Consider the following 23,351-nt stretch of genomic DNA (forward strand, 5'->3'; position numbering starts at 1 on the left):
TCTCATGATATTCCATTTTCATTGGAATTTCTGTTCATGACTTCTTAACATCTTCTCAGTTTGTTCAACTTTATTTTCAAGGTTAGATATTTTGTCTTCATTGTCTAAGATTCTGTTTTCTAAGAGGTCTATTCTGTTGATGATGCTTTCTATTGAGTTTTTAATTTGGTTTATTGTTTCTTTCATTTTAAGTATTTCTGTTATTTTTTTTTTCAGAATCTCTATTTCTTTATTGAAGTGTTCTTTTGCTTCTTGCTTCTTGCATTTGCTCTTTTAACTATCTACTGGAATGGTCATACATTGCCTGCATTTGCTCTCTTATCTCGTCTTTTGCTTCATGGATCATTTTAATTATGCACATTCTAAACTCTTTTTCTGTCATTTCTACTTCCAGGCTGTCATTGGATTCTATCACAATAGCATCTTGGTTTGTTAGGGACACCTTCTTCCCCTGCTTTTTCATATTGTTTCTATATATTCTCCTCTAGCAGTGAAGATCAGAGATACTGAAGTTTGCCCCCTGCAGGCTTATTATGACCCTGCAGTTTTCCACTACCTCTCCTTTGAAGGGGAGATCAATACCAGTAGCACCCAATGCAGAGAAAATGCAGCCCTGAACCAGATAGCCCCTATAAAATCTTTAGCATTTTAAAAATAAACAGGATCAGTTCAATTACTATTTATAGTATTTCTAGTTGTGAGGATTTCTAGTTGTGAGGGAAAGGTGTAGGATGTAAGTGAGTAAATAGAGGTACCTGTAAAAGGGCCTCCAGTCTCCTGTAGGTGTCTCAGGAAGGGAGCTGCCCTTCCAATGATGATGGCCATGCCCTCAGGAATAATTCAGAATGCCAGTGCCAGCTGCCAAAGGAGCTGGGGAGCCCCAGCGAGGGTGTGCTTAGTCAGCACGGAGGCAGGTGCAGTGTCCCTCAGCAGTAGGGGGACAGGCGGGTAGGCTCAGCTACCAGCCTCTAACCTTGGTGTGGAGGCAGGTTGGGGGTCTCAGCGATGGCATTGGACCTCGATGTGGGGAAGTGGGCTCAGCGATGGCGTCTGACCTTGGTGTGGAGGGGGTCCGGGCTCAGTGAGGTAACTCGGGATTTATGTTTTTAAAAGGTCACTGTGGTTCTGTGTTGAGTATGGATTGTCTTTGAACAGGAACAGATTCAGGGAATCACAGGGAGAGGAGGCAAGGTGAGAGATTGCTTTCTGTGGAGCTCTACTTCAAATTTCTTAGGACAATCAATGTTTCATTTTAAATAACTTTCACTTTATGGTGATTTTTTTATGGTTGAGTACATATTTATTTGTATTTATATGGAAATAATAACTGTGAAATTTACATAGTTTAAAATTATTTTTCTTTCTATATAAGAATTAAAAGATGTAACCTTATCTGGAATTAGACTGCAATCTGAGTCAGTGTGTTTTCTAGATCCTTAATGGTTACATAAAATTTTCTTCTCAATGAAATTTACCACTAGGTAAATTAAATTATGTAAAAGATTATAGAATAGCAGTTAAATGTTTGGCCTTTGGGGTCCTGCAGACTTGAGTGTGAGTCCCAGCTTCTTGATTTACAGATGTGATTTCAGCATATGCATTTAAATTATTTAAAACCTCACTTTCCTCATTTGTCAAATGGGTATGAAAATACTCATTTATCAGAGTTTTTAAAAAGTCAAGATTTTCAAAAGTTTCTAAAATTAGAGTTCATTCTTAGAAAACACTATATAGTAAATTCTTTTTCTTTCAAAAAATTTTTTTCTGATTATAACATAAATGATTACCTCAAAAGTAAGAAAAATCATAAAAATCACTAGTGCATTTGGATAAGAATTCACAATGTTGATACACACACACACACGCAAATAAAAGGTACCTACTGACTTGTATTGTACTGTTTAATCTTGCAGGATTATACTTCTTTAATTATAATTAAATGTGATTTTTCTTTTACAAAATTTCGAACAGAATAGGTGCTCATAGTGTGGTGAATAGAACACAAGTCACACTTAACCAACTCTAGCTTAAGCTAAAATTCTTGTTCTCCATTGAACAAAAATCTAGGAGTGTATGTATGTTGCTAAAATACTTCTGGTTGCGCCTAAGATTCCTAAAAGTCATGTCCTCTTTTGTTGTTTCTTTCTTCCTATCTCTTGGGTGGCACTGAGGACACTGCTTATTGATTTTCTTTGCCACATTGAACCGACAGGCTGATGTTGCGGGTGCATCTGTGTGTTGAACATTTGCTTCTTTGTTCATGAATGGAATTTAAAGAGAATGCACTTGACTTTATCTCTATTACTTAATTATAAAAACCCTGAATATTTATTAAATTTCCACCATAAGCAAAGCATTTTTAGAAGCATCTGTAGGATAGAGTGTTACTAGATCTATCTTTAAGATAGATCTTTTTAACCATATCTTCAAAATCTATAGTCCATTCTCCTCTCTCAGTTTTGTTCAGACATTCATACTTCTTCTGATGATGGCCAGATGCTCAGAGAAGGCTGGTCTTATCTTGATTTTGGCAAGGAGAGATTTTTAATCTGTCTAACTGGTATGACGCTACCCTGCCTTACCAGGAATCATTTAAATATAAGCATGTAATACTGTCTTTATCATTAAACAGTTTGCTGCTAGATTGCTGAGGATTTATTTATTCATCAAAGTAGGAACAAAATCAACAGCAACAAAAATGAATCTCCTTCACTTCTTTTGGACATATTCCTTCCTAGATGAAAAGTCCAAAATATTGTAGTCATTTTGTGAAGGTAAAGAGGGGGAGTTAGAGGACAAAACCAAGAGACTTTTGCTCAAGGATCAGCAAGCTGAGCCACTGACTTGAGCAGCTCTTCCCACCCTGATACTAAAGTCTCTCTACTTCCTGTGTTAGGCAGGGGAAGTGTTTTATGTGAGCCAGTTGGGTCTCCTGTTACTTGCAAGTGAGAGGTAAACTGAGAGCGAGCCCACATCCTTAAAGCACTTATACATAAAGTGGAGTGCAAGGTAGGTGGAAATCTAATTTCACAGTACTCTACATGAAAACACTTCAAAGGACAAGTGAACTGATCAAGCACCTGAGATTTTTCTGCTTCAATTTTATCTGCTGCCTCTGTCTATATTCAGTTTATCCTCTGATGCTCCATACTGCCCTCTTTACACTTTACCTGTACCATATGCATTCTGATTTGCAGTACAGTCTTTGCCTATATCTCTATCTTGTAATCTAGAAGATCAATATTTTGGTTGCTTGTACAAGTATGCATTCTTGTACCGAGAAGCATTTGTCAAGTAGCTATTAGTATATGGGGTTACCAACTTCAAGAGGAAAGGTGCTCTACTTAGAGTTGAGAGTGGGAAAGGCATCACAGAAGAATTCAAAAAGTATCATCAAAGATCAGTGGTGTTTTTAAAAGGAAATAAGTCTAGAGAATGTGTTCTAGGGGAAAGATGAAGAGACAAGAGAGATGTTTAAAGTGATGTAGAATCATCTAGCTGTTTTAATGGATGGAGACAAAACTGGAAAAACAGTTTGGAGTCAAACTGGAGAGGATCTCAAATGTCAAATTTTGTCATAGTCCGCCAAGAATTATAGAGAAACTAAATAGAGGAAATGGGGGCATTAACTTCCTTGAAAATGATTTTTATAGAAACAGTAATCTAAAATTTCTCCTATCCTTTGCCATAGTATGAAAAACCTCTTTACAAAGTTCCTTTATGATTTGTTATCTTCCAGTTGCATATCCTAAACCATACTTTGGAAAAGCTGTTTTGGCCTAGACATTTGCTGAATATGTAATGTTGCTGGTGAATATACATGGTCATAGGATTCAGTGTAGCAAAATTTAAATAACTATATTCTCTGACTCTGCTTCTTCCCTTTTCCTATATTTTTCTTTCTGCAGACCTCTTCCTCATTCCAGGCTACTCCACTACTTTCCTTGATGAAAATGAAGATTTTTCCATCTGCAGTGTGGACTAGCGGTATCATCAGATATCTAAGGCTCTACATTGAGCAGAAGAGATGTATTACCAATGGAATGCTAATGAAAGAAAGCATTGCTTTAAAAAAACAAAAAAGAACAGCAATCTTACAGAAGATACTGGCGGTAAGCATTTTTAACATTGCCACTGTTTAATTATGAAATTTTGGAAGAAATACTGTAGAAAGTGTGTCAAATATGAACTTTTGCATAGTGGAGGTCTTGTGGAGTTGAGTGATGTTAAAGTGTGCTCAGTGATGGTTGGTAGGCTAAGCAATATAGTCTGGTTACAAGCCCAAGAATACCTAGGCATAGTCCCAAGAGAAGTTTGTAATCAAATGCAGCTTGCAGAGAGAGTTTCAAATCTTACATGATTTTCATAATGAATGTTTTGGATTATCACAGTATGTTTTCCTATGCTCATTTTCATCTAGTTGTGGGGGGGATTCAAGAATCCATGCCTTTTAATTTTTATTTCAGTTCCTTAAGGTACCCAGAATTTCCTTGCCAGAAGGATCCATGTAAAAATTAGAATCCATCTTGAAATTCAACTAAAGACTGCATCCCTAAGTTGTTTCAAAAAATTGAGAGCTGAACATATTGTAATTCTCAGAGCTGTCCCTAGACAGACAATATTGCAAAAGTTTTTGCCCATGTGTCTTTGTTTTGCAAATGAATATGCAACATTACATTAGAGCAACAAAAAAAATTAATCTTGGAATCAAAGAACTTAACAAATGTTGAATTGAAAAACAAGTTAGTTAACCTTAGAGAAAAGAAAAGAAACATCTTGTAAATTTATTAATGCCTCACATTTTAAAGTAAGTTTTCCATTAATGGTCAAGGGAAAGTGGAAGGAACTAGAGACAGTATACAGTATTAAATGCTGCTTTAAATGAATATCCATTGTTGTTCCTGTAAATACTATAAAATAAAGTTAAATTATTCAAATATTACTTAGAAATGTATTCTTATAAAAGACACCAGGCAGAGAGCCAATCTCATTTCAAAACAATGAGGTAACGACAACAAAAAATGTTGTATCATTTACAGAAACCATGGCTCAGAACACCTCTTGGGACTATAATGGTTAGAATTCTAGTGTAAAAACTGGTAGAATTATTCTTTACAGTCTCACGGAGATATCACCATGAACGTATCTTGTTTAATATGGCTTTATGGTTAATCTTGTAGAAACGTTTATTGTATATCCTTCTGTGAATCTATTTTTGTCTGAGTTGCATTTTCAACAGTTCCTGGTCTCCTTCCTAATCATTTAGAACATTTTGCACACCCAGTTCAAATGATAAAAAGGCATGACTCTGAATTTTCTACAAAGTTTAATACCAACAGTGTCTGAAAAGAGAATTGAAATATCAAAGTAAAAATATTTCTTGGTACAGTGAAATGAATCTTCCCTAACTTTCCTATTTACATATATGAATATACCACAGTGAATCTCACCTTTATGTGTATCCACAAGGCACCAATTAAGAAAATACACTATAAGTAAATTGCAGAAAGATCAGCAGAGTAGAGGGAAAGGAATAGGGAGAGAAAAGAGGAGAGGGAAAGGGGAAGTCTGAGACTGAATTAGAGCAAATTATGTCCTATGCTTTTGTAATTATGTCAAAATGAATCCTAATATTATGTATAACCAAAACATAAAAATAGTCAAAATATTTCTTTACTTCACATGTTCCAACTATATATTTCTATTTGGAGGGCACTAATCCAGATAGTTCAAGACAAATCTTTCTAATAAATAGAGTTGCTTTTAGGCAAATAACTAGGTGAATTTCTAAACTGAAGATGGTTGATTAATTGATAGCAATTATGCCATAGTTCTGCCATAGTTCTGGAAAAGAATGTTTTTTTACATTCTGCCTAGCAGTGTCTTGTGGCTGGATAGAAATGGTTGGACTGAGAAATGATCTCTATCCTTTCCTGCACTGCATAAATGAGGTCAGCTGGCTATAAGTCTTGTCCCCTGCCAACTTCCCTGATTGCTCTTTGCTCATCTGATTTTTTCTATTGCCATGCCTCCTTTAGTATCCCTAATGTTACTATCTCTGATAATGACACCTCAGACAATGAAGTGTGCTATTGAATCTTATTCTCTTATTTAGAGAGGTTTCCTCTGTAATTCACTCCACTTTGCCAAGTGATTTCACTATATTCCACTATTGTTGCTTGCTATAACATTTAATGCAAATGTGTTTAATAAAACCTTTCTGTATTCATACTTGAGTTCTTAAATGACTCTAGGATATCTTCATTATAATCAATTCTGTTGACTATTTTGGAAGTATATGCAAGTTCAACTGTATAAATACATGACATTATTTAATTCCTGTTATTAACATTACTTCAAAGTTTAAAAATTCCCTAGTACCAACAAGCTTCTTATGATTTACTGAGATGCACTTGTTAGTTTATTCATATTTACTGTGCTTATGACTTAAAGGAAGTCAAGTAAGGAACAAGCTCTAAGAATAAATACATATTAGTAGATAAAACATACAATTCTAACTTTTTTCCACAGCTGAATTTACTGGTTTTTCTTGAATTGTATCATGATTTTTAAAATTTTTGGTAACTCAACTTGTTCAGTTTTTAAAGTTTAGTGGGTCTTTGTATGCTTGAAAATGATTTTTAATTCTATAACTCTCAAATAAAAACATTTGTTAAAAAGAGGTTTTCCTAAATTTTCATTTATAAACATAATCTTTAACAATTTTATATACATGGATTTTACTTAGAACAAAGTTATTAAAATAAAATTACTAATTTTTAGTTTTAAGCTTTGTTATATATCAGAACTTATTCTTTACATGTTATTTGTAATCAATAGAGAGAATATTTATACGAATAACTCTTAGTTCTATTGCTTGTTTTTCTTTTTTACTTAGTTAATATGCCAGAGATCTGTGGTAAATGGTTGCCACAGATTTATTTATTTGTCATCTATCTTATATCAATTATCTATTTCCAAAAGAACCTGTAAATGATAGCTATTAACCAATCCTGTGAAAATTATACTGTTAACAGAATTTTCATCTTTTTAATTTTAATCTGAATTTCTACACAGCATAAAATTTTTGGAAAAGTACAAATTTCATTTGGTTTGAAAATAAACAGTGTAAGAGCCCAAATTTTCCACTTTCTTTCTCTGGCAAATTATTTTGGGGCTAGAGAACAAATTTTTCTTGAAGTTCTTTTCCCTTTAAGTATATCAGAATGCCGAACTGAGTTTCCTGGAGAGCTTACCTATCTCATAAGCACAAAATGCTTACTACCTGGCCTTTTGTATCAGCTAGTATTACTTTGTCTCATTATTACATGAGACAAAGAGAAATGACTTTTGCTCCAAAAGGGTCTTCCTTGATGATGGATCAAAAGAGTTAGGTGCTGCAACTGAAAGAGTTCCTTTTCATTGAATGAGCAGAATAGAAAATTTTACCAAATATTGCATCAAATTACAATTTTTATTTAATTATCAAAAATACCATATTTATTTTGTATTTAATTTTCTCAATTTATCAGTGTAAAGTTGTTAATTAGTTTTCCTTGTTATCTTTTTTCTTTTTCATGAATAAAATAGGATTTAATATCAAAAGTCTTATACTTTCTATCTTTAACTATAGTTAGAAACTGAGAAACATGACAAGTTATCTAAAAAATATTGGTAGACATGTTTGCCTTCACTTGGCATTCAGGAATGTCAAATAAAACAAAATAATAAAAAAAAGGAGGAGACAATAGAGGAGAAATAAGAAAATTTTAAAAAATAGCAGAGCATTTTAATATGAAACAAGAATAGTGTACTATAACAATAGGCATGCAGACAGCAAAAAATAAACATTGGAAATTTAAAATATAATAATAGAAAAAATAGAAATGAAGAACTGGAAGATAAAGTTGATTATAAGTTTCCCCAAAAGAAGAGGAAAATGTCAAAAAGACTGATCTTGAGAAAGAAATGGTAAGAAATTTAGAGGCTTGACTCAGTAGGTCCAACATCTGGCAAATAGGAATTTAAAAATGAGGAAATAAAACATTATCTTCTTGGGAAAAGTCAAGAAAATATTCATTATAGAAATTCTGTGTTCCTATATAAAAGTAGGAAGCAGACTCAAACCAGAGCAAACCTTCGGAAAATTTGATAGCCATGGATTCAAAGAGAAAACATGAGACGATAAAACAACAAAGACACCTACTAAAAATGATCAGAATAAATTTGGACTTCTTAAGAGTAACACTGAAAGCTAAAAGGCAATGATAACTATCTTAAGAAAATTTTTAAAGAAAAAAGAATATCTAATTAAAAGTCTATTCTTAACCAAGCTATCAATCACAGGAGAATCAAAAGTATTTCAAACCATTCATTTTAAATAACACATTTATGTATCTACTAAGATATTGGAGAATATGTTTCTCTAGTCAAAGGAATAAAATAAGAATAATAAAGACATGAGATTTGAGGGACAAGATATCCAACACAGTCTGGTGCTAAGGGAATACCTTAGACTCACAGCTATACCCTACTTGAACAGGGAAATCTGCTCAGCAAGGAGAAGGCTAGAAGAGGGCTTCAAGAAAAATTCCTTTTACACAGATGAACTTGATAGACTACCTGACACATTTGAACCTCTAGAGAGGAGAGTTATTAAATGAAACCAAAAGACTTTGGAGTTATATTAGTAACGCACATAAAGAGAACCAAGCAAATGAGTAAAACAAGAGATAAGCACTTTCTAGGGAAACTATGGAAAAGAAAAACTGATCACAGGTAGTCCACTGTATGGCTCCTCTTACAGCAACTTTGGGTAGTCTGCTGCATGACTCAGCTTATAGAAACATTGGTTGTCATAATAATATATTCTCTGAATATTAATATAAGCAAATCACAATATAACAAAGAGGATAATGGATGTGTTGGAATGGTTCTGAGTTTGGGGGCTGAGAAGCTGCAAAAAGAGCTAAAAATTCAGATTTAAGAAGTAATAAAATATCCTATAATTTAGAAATATAATGGATTATGCCAAAATATTCAGCTTAAAAGAGTATTGTAGATACAAGGTGATATATACCAACATAAAGACATAAAAAGTGTTGTTGGGGGAGGAAAACTGTGAGATGGGATTTCATAATTTTCATAGTAAAATGTGTAAAAGTATTTTAAAAATTATAGATTTTATTAAAATTAAAACTAAACAAAAAATATTGAAAGTAACCCAACAAAAGTCCCCAAAACTCAGCCTCAAAGTTGGAAGATATTCTTAAAGTTTACATTTAAAGCAAAGAAGGATGATAAGATAAGCAGTGATCAAGTTAAAAAAATTAACTTGATGCTTATCTTCTTAATGAAGGGCTTTACCTTGGTGTCAGCTTGGACATATATGAATGTAGAATAACACATTATATTCGCAAAAGTTTTTATTTCCTGTACATGCAGAAAGATAAACACCTGGAATTTGGGGGAGGAACAAAGTGGTAAAAAATGAATAATACTGATATCAGGTCAAATTAAAGATTCAAAACTAACACATAAAACAAGTAGAGAGAAATAAGATATTCAATAACAACTATAATTGGATTTGGGAATGAAAAATCAATGGTCTGACTCAATAGCCTATGATCTAAAATTATTTAATTAATACTTTGTCTATTATGTGAGACAAATACACTTTGATTTTTTTTTAAGGTGACTCGATTTGTGGGGAAGAGAATTTATTCCATTTAATAATTATAAAGTGCAAGAGTGAAACCATAATTGTAATATAAATGAAAAGGACAATAAAAGAATACTTGTGTCCAGGTTATGAAGAATAAGCATTTTGAGGAGAGCTACATGTGAAATGGACCTTGAGGATGGGAAGGATTTCTGGTGGGGAAGGAGGCAGAAAGACCTACATCTGAGATGGAAAGCATGGCCAAAACTCTCATGCTGTACTGGAAGGCACACAGTAGTAAGTCATGACAAATAAAATGATACAGATGGGAAAATGATGTAGGTATGAACAGGTAATTGAAAGTTACAGACTTCACTACACTATGTGCCAGAAATAATTTTAGATTCTGTTATAGTTTAAATGTGAGGTGGCCCCCAAAGCTCATGTGAGAGACAATGCAAAGAAGTTCAGCAGTGAAATGATTGGGTTACGTGAGCCTTAACCTAATCAGTACATTAATTCACTTAAATTAAATAATTGGATGGTAACAGGTAGGATTTGGCTAAAAAAAGTGGGTCACTGGGGCATGCCTTTGAGGTTTATATTTTTTCCCTGGTGATTGAAGCTTAGTCTCTCTCTGCTTCCTGATTGTCTTGTCCAGAGATACCATGCCCTTCCACCATGATGCTCTGCCTCATCTTGGGATCAGAGATACAGTCAGTCAACTATGGATTTGAGATCTCTGAAACCATGAGCCCTGAAGAAACTTTTCTTACTATAAACTTGTTCTTGTCAAGTCTTTTGGTCACAGCAATGAAAAGCTGACTAAAACAGGTTCTGAAAAGATTTTAAACAATATTAGTTTGGAAAGTAAGCATAAGAAAAACTAGAGATGTGGCAATAAGATCAGTTGGAAATTGATTGTATGAATGAATTAATTAAAGTCTTCATTACAGTGGAACTGGAGAGATGGGTGTAATGAAACATTAAGAATTTGTGATATTATTTATATTTCATATTTATAATATTAAGTCAGAGGGAAAAGATTGTTATCATTTGCTAAAATTGATAATTTCATATGGAAAGTTTGGTGAAAGGCATTTGAGAAGAAATTGAAACTCCTATAGCCCATTAATATTGCATTTGGAAGAATTCCATTCACCTTCTGTTCTTCCGGAGTGCTAAAGAGATCTGATTAACCACCTTTCTGAACATGTGTAGTAGAAACAGGCAGAGTCTGGGAGGTTACGCAAGGTTTTCAGTGTGAAGATGAAGATTTACAAAAAGGTAAAGTTGTGGATTGTTGTACTTATCCAGAAAGTCTTACTCACAATCTAATAATTGCTTACAGTCAAGTGCTCCTTAGTTATTTCCTTAACTCTACTTGTCCAGATGATGACTGTGATTGCATGTTTACTTAGGGACATGGATATGGCCAGTTTTTCAGTTGATAGGTGTTTGGCATTGTATCTCTGTCTGTATAAATCTATAATTTGTCTTTGCAATGATATGAAGTGCTTTGTATGCATATAGTTCAGTTAATTTCTTATGTTCTCGTTGTTAAAAAATGTTAAAACTCAGTACCTTATAGCGAGCCAAACCCACAGGCTAAAAGACAGTTAGTCACATCACTGCAGTTGAAGTTAGTGGCAGACATGTTGATGAATTTCTATTTAAGTTTCAAAATATTTATATTGCAAGTAATAAGTCTGAACATGGCTCATACTATGTTACCTGCACAGGAGGAAGAGGGCAAGTGAAGGTGGGATGGGATTGTGGGGAGGATAAAAAGACAGGGAGAGAAGGCACTTCTCCACTCAGTGTCTGAATACTTTGCAAATTGCAAAGCAAAAGAACTTTGAATATTTGGCTTGGAGGTGCAAAATTTTTAACTTACAACATTGTGTTTCCTTTTATTTGAACAGTTTGTCTAAATTTGGTTTATTCAGTATAGCCCCAGACTATTTCCTCTCTTTTAACTAGATGAAATAATTACAACTTCTTCTTCTTCTTTTTTTTTTTTTTTCTAAACAATAACAAATCAAGCAGACCTGAAAGACTTGTGTTTTTCTATTTATTTCTTTGGTGTATTTCTGAAAAATATGAAACCAACTGCTCCTCTCCTCTGTTTGTATCAAATATTCATAATTTTATCAAAAGAGTTACTGAAGTTTGACTTGTTTTCCATTTCACATTCTAGTTTGAAGAAGAAATATGCCTGAAGATCATTCATCAGGGAGAGACATTGCTGTGTGGGGCAATTGTGCAAATTTATAGCACTGCCGAGGCGGCACCTCATGGTGTAGAGTTTGCCTTCTGTCACGTGTGTACCACACTTGCCCTACTGATGAACTGCATCTCAGTTGGGACATTTTAACAGCCTTCCCTGACTGACCTCTGAGTACCTGGTCTGAGCAAAAACCTTAAGGAAGACCCAGAGGCAGTGCCTGTGGCACTGACATAGAGAAGGCAGCTGCATTTCATAGCTATAAACATTCATCCAGAGGAGTCAGAATAAGACAAACCAATCTGAGGAAACACTGGTGAATGAATGCAGCAGGTGGGCTGCTGAACATATCTGATGGACTTCTCTGAGCTCCCAGAAGTCAGTACTTTCCAGGAAAAAGAGTTCTGAGGCCTCAGAATTTCGCATGTATTAATTTCCTCGGTCATTCATGTTCAATGACTATTCATTTATTGAGCACCTATTTAGATACCTTGTGATCCAGCAGTGAAGGAGACAGCCCCTCCCTCAATGAAGAAGGCATTGTGTGGTTACTGAATGTTGGCTCTCAAGTATTGTCTACTTTGTTGGTATGACCAGCTTAGCTAAAGACAGTATATTAAATACATATGCATGGAGAAGACACTAGAAGCAAATGCTCAAAACTATTAACTGGTTATTTCTGAACAATAGGATTATCAGTGATTTAAATTTTCTCCATTATTTTCCTCTGCATTTTAAAATTTTCTACAATATATAGTATTTTTGTATTTAGAGAATTGAAAGCTCTAGTAAATGTTATCTGTTACAGATGGAGTAAAAATGTGTAAACTAGAATTGGCAGTAGGGCTCATGGTGGAAATGAGTTTAGTTTGGGACTCAGAGTTGTCCCCCAGAGGTCAATCAGGAAAGGTCCCAAGGAGAGGCATGATCTGAACATGAATTTTGAATTAATGCCAAGCTAGAATGAGTAGTGGGAGAGGGATAGGAAGGTAGCAAAACTTGCAGTTTTAGTCAGCAGTGGGTCAGGGCTTAGGAAGGTTTCAACTGGAAGATCCATCTGAGCTTTCCCAAGTTCATGGTCCCTGATTAGCAATTGTGAAATCCAACAGCATCTTTAAGATTTTTTTTTTTTAACTCATTGACAGTAAAATCTGGTTTGAAGTCAACTCATTTGGTGGCAAAACTTAACCTTGACGAACGTGAAGCTACTTATAGGCTATATTCATCTACTTATTACAAATATAATTGTTTGATTTTGAGGTGTTGCCTCAGATGCATCAGTGTGGTTAGAGAATATGTTTTATTCTCGGTGTGACCTTTCTAAAACCCCCAAACATCTGGCTTTCAAAACACACATGGCCCCAGATAAGTTATTGTGGATGCAACTATCTGTTTGACATTTTCCTATTTATACACAGAAGACATTTCCAACTCAAGTTTCCTACAACTGAGCTTACCTTTCCTGGTCAAACCTGCTTTTTTAAAGATACTTTATTTTATGGTATACTTTATTTTATACATGTTAATCTTATGTTCTGCTCCCAGATATGAAAGTTGAAACTAAACTTTTAGTGAGACCCTTAACCTTTCATGCTTAAAATTACTTATAATTATTAGTCTGCCAATAGACAGATTGCCACCAAACTTTTCTTATTCCAATCTCTCATATGCATTTGTGACAAACTAATGGTCAGAAGACACCAAACCTCTAGTAACTTTCATTTCTCTATTAAATAAAATTCCTTATTCTGGAATTAAAGACCTCACCTCACCAAAGGCTTCCAACTTCACCTCTTTAATATCCCACAGGGGATATTATATATTTTATACATATTAAATATATAATATATATATGTTAGGGATTCCAAGTCTTATACACCTTTCCCAAACACATTTATAATTTCATATCTTACTAATTACTTAAACTATCTCTGTTTCCTTAGTAACCCCAAATTATATCAATTAAAATCTTCTATTTTCCAAGTGGAAACAGCATCTCCTCCATAAAGCCATGTATGGTCAACCAAAGATCACTTCCAATCCTTTGACCTTATATCATGTGTTAGCCTCAGAGCTCATATGAAATGGATTTGCAACTTTGTATTTCCTCCACTCATGTATTGGCCAGGTTTATCCAAGAGCAGAGCATAGTTGTACTTCAATAATATTAATTTCCATCTTCGTGAAGATGAAACCATGTAAATATCCAAAATCTGTATATTCCCTACAGTGCTCATAGTAAGTGCTCAATAAATATTTGTCAATAGTTGGATGAAATTACTATTTGGAATCTATACAATTCAGTGCAAAAAGCAGACTCCTAGTCCAAGAATTAACAACTTTCCCTGAAATAAATACCATATTTCCATGTTGTCCCATACCCATGACATAAGAGATGTTATTTGGAGCCTCTCTATGCCTAGAGATGTTATTTAGAGCAAGAAGTCTGAATATATCATGAGATATAAAAGGACTTTCTGAGGAGCATTATATAAAACCCCTGCAAAAGTTATTCTCAAAAAATTTCCCACACTAATTAATGTGCAAAGATGGCTAACATGGAGATTAACCCCTGGGTTTAAGGATAAATTGACTTCCTCCTTTTTTTTAAGGCAAGTTACTTTTCATTGGTTTGGAAATCCAAATAAGGTCAAAAAATTGAATTCACTAGAGACTTTGTGTTCAGAAAAGTATGTAGTAGCAGTATCTATTCTCTAAAGACTTGGATTTAATCCAATGATAGACAATCACTTAAAAATGGGCATTTGGAAGAGAAATAAAGGACAGGAATAAAATTTGCAGCAAGGAAAATGAATAATGATAATTCTATGAGAGATATCTATCTTTTTTAATATTTACATTTCAGTAATGAGGATACATTAAAAATACTTGTATAAAACATATTTTTAATCCAGCAGGCTCTCAGTGCAGAGGGAAGCAAAGCATTTTCTAGAAATTACTGTGTGAGTTATCAATCCATCTGAAGTTTTTATTTTACTTCTTGCATGAAGAAAACAACTTCTGTCACAGAGCCTGAGTCAGTAGAGTTCAGAAAAGTGAAGTCTTTGGGGTTTCTGTCCTAGTCTATTTATTTAGGCCTCTGAATTCTTAAACCTTACATTTGTGAGGACCTGTGCTATGCTGCAGTTCAGCACCTACATCAGGAGACAGAATTTGGGAGGGGATTGTCAACAAAGTACCCAGGTTTAAGGCCCTTATGTTCCAGTTTCTGTGGTCTGTTGACCATAATCTTACATTTGATGCAATATAATTTAGCAGTTTTAAAATATTTTTCATTTCTGAAATGATTTTCTTCTCTTGAATTTCTCTTAATTCCATTCTCCTAGGTCTTCTACCTGTGATTGCTCCTCCTTAGTACTTTTTTTTCTCCCTACTGATAAAGCCTCTTTTATCTCTTCCTCTTTGGGAAATCTCATACACTGTCATGATTCTTACATGTATATAAACCTTTCTCTTAGATCCTTTTCCTAAGAAATCACACAAGGTAGTAAAACTGGGATCTGAATTCAGGCTTGCAGATCCCAAAGCCCCCAGTTTTAATCATTTCATTGCCCCAAACTAACTTTGTAATTTAAGTATTGTCATCATTGTTGCTGAAATTAGCAACAATTTATTTATTTATTTATTTATTGGTACTGCATGCTAGGTACTGGGTCTAGATCCTTTTCCTGTGCTATTCTAATCTTCAAGACAGCCCTTCAATGGTATTGCATTTCACCCATAAATGTTTATGCTGTAGGAATGATCCATAAGAACAAAAGGTCTAGTGGTTTGTATTTATAGTGAGGTCTCAAAGGCAGATAAAGTTTTGGAGCAGTTACATATTACTGTCTTCTTTTTAAGTTCCTTTAAAACATAACATACACATTCAAGCGTGTACTTCAATAGATCAGGTAACAAAAGAGTAAACCAGGCTTTAAGACAATAAGAACTAGTAAGGTGTTTGGAAATTTGGGAGTTTATGCCTCCCATTAAGTTATTTAGGTTTAATTTGTAATGACACTGTGTGGCAAGTATATGTACAAACACACACATAAACACTCAGGGCAAGAGTTTGAAACCCCTTCAACTACCACTTCATCATTCTTAAGCAAGTGTTATTACGTAGAATAGAGAGATTAAGAAACACATATTTCCATGGGGGCGATGAACAAGATATAAGTGGTTTGTCCATATTGGTATTTAGACGCTTAAGGATGGTCTGATGAATGCATGATGATCTCTTTTCAGGAGTTATGTCTTTAATTGAATTGCTTCACTCCAGTACCGATGATATAGACACATTTTAGACTTTCTTAAAGAAAGACATCATGAATTTCTTTCTTCATCAGATGATTGTAACGCATAGCTTAGGAGCACAGCTTTTAACTTGCCATATGAGGACAGCCCCACAGTTCTGTTCTAAGGGTACATCCTGGTGCTCAGTGCTGCAGGGATGGTCAGCAGGCCAGCCGGAGTTCCCTGACTCACTGTAGAAAACTGCGGGTGACTCGTTTTTGCTTGGTTTTCAGTGTTGACAGATGGGACCTCATTGTTTCAAAGTTTCAGTTTGGAAAATTCAGACATTACGAGTTAATCTACATTTTAAAGTAGTCGTCTTTGAAGGAAATTATGCTTCAAATGAGAAACCTGTGTGGAGCTCTGGGTTCTCTATGTTAGCTTTGGCAGGGCCTGGAGCCTGTTTTGATGATAAAGCCAGCATTGGAAACCTGTATTTTATATCACAGGAAAACTAAGCAAATTTAAAACACTTCGCATTTTGCCTTTTGGACACCCCATAACCAATAGATGAACTTTAATTTCTGGGAGGCCTCCCAGTGATTAATGCCTTTACATTTATGACGTGAGAAGAATGAGCCGTATGTTACAGTTGGTCTTCTGTCCGTTTCTAAAGAGGGCCTGTGCCAGGATTTTGATGTGCACTCGCATTCTGGCACCAGGCTTCACACTTCTCACCCAGCACAGAGCCAGCTCACAGATCCTGTTCTGCACAGCGACTCCAGACATGCAGCATGAATTTGAAGGCGGCCTCCTAAAATGTGGCAGTCACAGTCTCCCTTTTCCTACTTGGAGGGGGTTTGCAGGGCTAGGACCTCTCTCAGCTGCCTGCAAAGCAGCCTTGGGAGAACTGCATTTATTAGCTTCCCCCTGAAGCAATCCCTATGAAGGTGAGGCTTAGCACTACCAGGCTGGGTCACAAATGTTTTGTGTTTCCTGTGTTTACTGCTAAATGGAAACTATTACACTTCTCTTTTCACGTATCTATTTGGTAATCACATACTCTATCCACAGGGAGGAGACATGGCTGGAGGAAATACTTTAGTGGCCTTCCTCAGTTCTATAGGATAGTAGCATTTGTGAAGCTGTGTGTGGTGGCTGCCAGTTCTGTCCACCAAACGTTTTGGTTCTTCCCCATTTGAAGGAATATGGTAGGATTACACTTCCTTTTCCTTGTGGAGCCATATAACTTGCTTTGTTCATTAACAATTGAGTAAAAGTGAAATGTGTTAGTCTGGAATGTGATGTAAAGAGTCAGTAATTTATCACTTTCCTCTTCTTGTTACTGCTGTGGTGGAAGAAGCATAGGTTGAAATGAAGCCTCTGTCAGCTCGGGTCCCTGAGTGACTTTGGTAGACAGAGCATCCCTGCTGACCATGGTCAGAGTTGTGGCCTACGCAAGAAGTACTTGTTTGTGTGTTAACCCTTGAGATTACTTGTTACTGCATCAGAAGTAAAGTCATGGCACTGGAGGCCATTGGTGCAGTGCCAGAACCTCTCTCTTTTCTCGCTTATTCTTTAAGGTATCAATGAAACAATTGAATTCCCTCCATCTAGAAAATAGAGCAATTTGCCTTTAAGAGTTCTGCCATCTTTCAACTTTTCTCCCTGTGACAGAATAGGGAGACCAAAGTCTAAATCAAGAAGGGAGATAGGTTCTTCAATAATGTTCTCCAATTCCAACTAGCCTCACCCAAATTAAATTTGCTGTATTAGTAACATACTTACTAAATAAAGTAATATTTGCTAAATTTACTGTATTTTGATCTCACTTTTTTTGTCTGTTCATCTCACATTGATTAGAAAGTCATAAGAAGTGATGATGACTATTTTCAACACTGCTTACAGCACACTAGTTAGTCCTTTCTGTAGATAACAATAGTGTATATTATTTGTGTTGCTTCCCAAGAGTTGAGAAATGGACATGCCTAATGTTGTCCAGTATTTTAAAATGAGTTCTAACCTTCTAACTCTTGGTTCCTGTGTCCTATATATACTTCCCTTTGGCATATAAATGAAAATATCATTTGTATATGAGTGAAATATTATTCCCATGGTTAGGCATTATTTGGCAAAGATGAAAAGATTTTTATCTTCTGAGAAGGCACCAAGGCAAGAGCCAGATTGGCCTCTATTAGCTGAGAGTTATTACTAACTGATAGCTAATAAGAAAATAAGGATCTTAGTCAGAAATACATACTGCCAGCAACCTCAGGAAGCTTGGAAATGGATCATCCCATTGTTGATTCTCCAGATGAGGAGCCAACCAGACAGCATATTGAGTTCAGCCTTGTGAAACTATGTGTAAAGGATCCAGCTGAAATGGACCAGACCTCTGCCCCATGGAGACTGTTAAATAATACATTGTTACTGTTTTAATCTACTAAATTTTCAGATTAATCATCTGGAAAATTTGTTATGCAGAAATAGAAACAATATAAAAGGGATCGAAACTGAAAGCTTTTTTTGAAATATCTGGCTGTTATTTTCATAACAAATGATCTTGGCATGCCCTGCTATCTCCTTAGCTCCTTGAAATTGGTTTTAGTTTATGTTTGGAGCTGTGGGCCTGGAAAAGGTTCTCATGGTAAATTTTGACCTTGAATGACTTCAGTGCTTATGCTATCCAACCACTGCAAGCAGAGTCAGGGCAGCCAGTCACTTTTGGATAGTTTTCACCTTAGCTATACCAGAGGTGCTCTTGACCCTGGATTAGAATCATACATTACTAGACATAAGAAACTGGCAAAACACCAAGATAATTTTGAGATCATAAGGAATCTGTAATGTACTTTTAAAACCAAATTGTATACCCCTTTTCAGCAAATTCTGGAAGGGGGAAATATGATGGATGTAGAGGCATCCATTTGCCTGATTGGAAAACACTTTATTTTAAAGGTAGATTTTAGCATAGGAATGCATGCTTTCATAATGTGTAGCCCAAAGTTTTGAAATATTTTAGATGGAAATTGTTATCACTGCTGAGACGAAAGAGCCCTTCTTCTTTGTTTCTCAGGCTCACTTTTGTACCATATTTTTGAAGTTGACAAAGCACTATTTGTGGTCAAAACTTTTCTTAATATATGTCAGGGGTTAGACTTTATGTTTTATATAAAACTTTTAATAAAAAGAAGTTCAAACAAACATAAAGTTAATTCATGAATGATAAGATTTGTAGGTCTGATATGTAGAAGTATGGAAAGGCACCATGGATTTCAGTTTGTTCATCAGGAAACACTGTAAAGCTTCCACAGATCTAAAGGAGAGAGTTTTATGGAGAAAGATAAAGAAAACTGTCAGATGTGTGAAGTGGGTTCTATCATTTTAGTCAAAACAAAGGTGCAAGTGATCATGGTAGCCTTAGATGTTTGGTCAGAGCTGTGCAGAACTCTATGACAGATGAATGAACTTTCCTCTATGGTAATAGCAATATTTGAAGAAAATTTAGAACAAGTGACCTCAAAAGTATTTAAAACTGCAACTTCCTCTGAAGAATTTGTTACAGTTCATATTGAAAAAAATTGCTGGTATAAAATAAGTAGGATTTATATACAAATTGTTTATTTGAGTCTATGACTGAGTCTTCTGGGAAGTACTGAATTGCTGCTTCTCTCACTGATTGTTCAAGTAAAGACAGACATCATTACCCTATGTTCATATATGATTACACGATGGTATGAATCTACATCGTGCACAACCATAGAAATGAAAAGATGTACCCCATTTATGTACAATGAATCAAAATGCAGTCTGTAAAAAATTTTTAAAAATAATTTAAAAAAGATAAAAAATATTATCTGATTGTTTATCCACCTTATTTCAGCAGTACTAAAGATCATCAGTTCTCAGAATAACGACATAACCAGGGCTAGGAAATGGTCAATATTTGCTATTTTGGACCCTGTCTTTACACTACTACTTCAGAGATCTCTAAGTATCCTATTTCTTAGATTGTGTTGCCCACACTTACCTTTGGGCAGAAAAGATGTACCAGCTCAGGGGAAGACAGAGACTTGACACTCTGAAAATAGTGATCTTTAGTGCACCTTGAGGTGATTCATAGTGCTGGCTAGTTTAGAAGTTCACTGATGGAGTTTCTTTAGTTCATGCTTTTAGCCACCTGTGATAATAGTGGCAAAGCTCTGAGGGGAAAAATGCGATTTTTCAGGAAGCCCAATTCCCAGTAACATTATGTTGTTCATTTACTGTTGAAAACATTTCTTTTTCTATTTAGAGTTGCCAATCCAGCATGTTAATTTATCTAAATAAACACCATAAAATATGATTATTTAATTAAAGTACATAGATGGGATTACATTGTGAAGGATCCATGGACTTGCTTTTTCAAAGTGTATTTGAGGTTTAAAAGATGTTGTTTGTTAACCTAAATAAATCTCTATTTGAGCAAAGGCAGGGGATTTTGAGCCTAGGGATTTCTATACTGAACACATTTGCCATTCTTCCCTTATCTTCCCTATGAAGAACAGGGGTCTGTAACTGAAAACTCCACTTTTGAAAGGCTGCCAACCTTCTGCAGTGGATAGAAAATGCTTTCTCTAAACACATACTGTTCCCATTGGGATTTATCACCTGTCTGAGTTCTAAAGTGAGTGAGAAACACACACAAAAGAGACAACTCAAAATAAAAATATCAGTTTAATACTAACAGCACTATAGAAGAATAAGATTTAGGCATATAACTAATATGTCCCCAGAATTAGGCAGACCTACCCACTCAGTAGCAGCAGCCTAGGAAATCATACCTTGCTCACAGGAATGTCTTTACCACTAAGCTCTCTGTAAGTGGAAATTGAACCTGCCACATTCTCTCTAAAAGCAGGTTGATTGCAAACGGAGGAGGGGAGGTGAAGGACTGAGCTACTCATACTTGGTTGTAGCTCCCAACTTTACCAACCAGCTACTTCACTTCTCTAACTGGCTACATAATCTCTAGGACCAAGTGCTGGATGGATTTTCTGGGTGTCTTTGGGCTGACCGAGTTTTCTGCCCTTTTTCGTATTATAGTTCTCATCAATTCATGTCGAAAGTGCTGGGATATAGAAAGTTGTGATACATGGTGGGGAGGGAGCTGGCTGGAATCAGTCCTCCATAGACAGGAAATCCTTCAATGCTTGAGCCCTGTTTTCATGTTTTCTCTTCCTGTGGGTGAGGGGTTGGAGTGGGTGCTGCTTTCTGGGTTTGTATTGGAAAGTCGTAGAGTCATACCCAGGGCCTCATACTAGGCAAGTGCTCTCTAACTAGGCTATATTCCCAGTCCTTTTCAAAATTTTATTTTGAGACAGGGTCTCACTAATTTGCCCAACTGGCCTCAAATCTTGCAGTTCTTTTGCCTCAGCTTCTTCAGTGGCTGGGATTACAGGTGTGTATCACCGCACCTACTTAGATTGGCTGCTCTTCGCAGGGTCCCTCAGCTGTGGTGCAAGTGAGACACACACAGATGAAGTCCTTTCTGCTCCTGGAAGCCTTTCTGAATCTTGGAGGATCAGTTAACAATAAATCCTAGGCTTCTGTTGTCCCGTGCCACCTATCTATAAGTAATACACTTGCTTTATGTAACTTGCATGCTTGGGTGTTCTAACTAGACACAGACAAATTGGTAACGAGTGAAAATGCCTGACTCCTAGTTCAAAATTATTAAGAAGCTTAAAATGGTAGCAGCAGACCATTCAATCAAACATGGGACCCTCTAAGTGTGGGATCCTGTCCCACTGTGTAGGTCATACACACACTCTGAGGCCAGTCTTTTTACTTCTTCTCTGAGGATGACTAAATGAGGGAATGGAGGAAATTCAAGTATGTAATACCTGAACTGATGGGTATGCATATTAAATGTAAAGGAGATTTCCTAACACAAAGATATTTTCCAATCTCCTACTCTCTTCTACTTCAGGCTTATAAGGCTATAGTTGACTGTGTGTTGAGGTGGACATACTTATCCGGGCAGAAAGCAGAAAACTTATCAAGAAATGCTTATTCCCATAGTCATGGGTCTACTGTCCTACCACCAACTATTGCCCTATTAATCCTTTTGGTGAACAGTGAAGAAGGATCTAAAAAATTGAGAAACATATAATCATAAGATTACCTCTAAGACTGCTTGTTACCCATGGATAAAACTGCCCCTATATTTCTACGTATCCCAAATTATGCCAAATCAGACTATTCAACAAAACTTTCAGAAACTGTGCAATGAAGTAAAACTGCATCTTAAAAAACATTTTAATAAAAAATGCCAATAATAAAAAGACAACCTATTCTCAGCTACAAACCCTTTCTAGTATCAAGTTCCAGGGATAAATTAAAGTAGTGAAGTTCTACATTTTTAAAGTAAAAAAAAAAATACTCAAAGGCTGAAATTAAAATCCTGTTTTTTGTTAGTTAACTATCTCATAAAATTAAAGCTTATGTGAGCCTTTTCCAAGGTCTTATATTTTTCAGTCTCAACTAGTTGGATTCTGTGAGAGAAATAAGCAGGCTTCATCAATTTTGCAATTTTGAGGGAAAACTGTTTCATATTTTAGGAAAAAAAGATTAGCCTTCTGACACCATTCCATAGATAATTTTAAACAAAATATGCAACCTGTTGACTGTGGAGAAAATTGAAGAGTCAATTGGAAAGCATCAACTGCAGGTGATTTTGCATTTGGGATGGTCACTTTGACCATTATGCAGAAGATGATAGTACCACTTCACATGCTCTTCAGGGAGCAAATGGCAGGAACATGAAACTAGAGGAAGGACTTTTCCACCTAATTGGGAATAAGCAGGGTCCATGCAGAGGATTTAAGTTGTTCTGCAACTGGAAGTATTGTCTTCTTGTGTGGCTAAGACAGAGCCAGTGGTGAGGACCTGGGCTCCTCGCTCCCTCCCTTCCTGAGCAGAGTGGAGACATAGCATAGCCTCTGTGACAGTGGACCAGTGACAGCACTCGTGGTTACTTTTGAGATATGGCACAGAAAAGCCTTGTCCTTCCACCCCAGTACTGACTGTGGTAGCAAAAGGGAGAAAACGGGAGACCTCTCTGAAGGTTGCTGAGTTTCAGTGATGGCCAATGGTGGTAGATACGCAAATTTCCTGTATCATTGGGGAAATCTTCCTTCTTCAAGGTGTCAGGTCTAAGGTCTAGTGCCAGTTCAAGGATGC

General features: G+C 35.7%; 1 long non-coding RNA gene across 2 annotated transcripts; it reads left to right on the plus strand.

Moving 5' to 3' along the window:
* Positions 1–3,916: 3,916 nt before the first annotated feature.
* LOC306663110 lies at positions 3,917–13,659 on the plus strand. 2 transcript variants are annotated; one of them, XR_013764355.1, is made up of 4 exons: positions 3,917–4,112; positions 9,808–9,958; positions 10,323–10,948; positions 11,862–13,659. It is a non-coding gene; the product is annotated as an uncharacterized lncRNA (long non-coding RNA). The 2 variants fall into 2 exon arrangements; XR_013764354.1 differs by having other exon boundaries at positions 10,323–13,659.
* Positions 13,660–23,351: the final 9,692 nt, after the last annotated feature.

This window comes from Sciurus vulgaris (genome assembly GCF_902686455.1).
Source record: "Sciurus vulgaris genome assembly, chromosome: 6".
Taxonomy (NCBI): domain Eukaryota; kingdom Metazoa; phylum Chordata; class Mammalia; order Rodentia; family Sciuridae; genus Sciurus; species Sciurus vulgaris.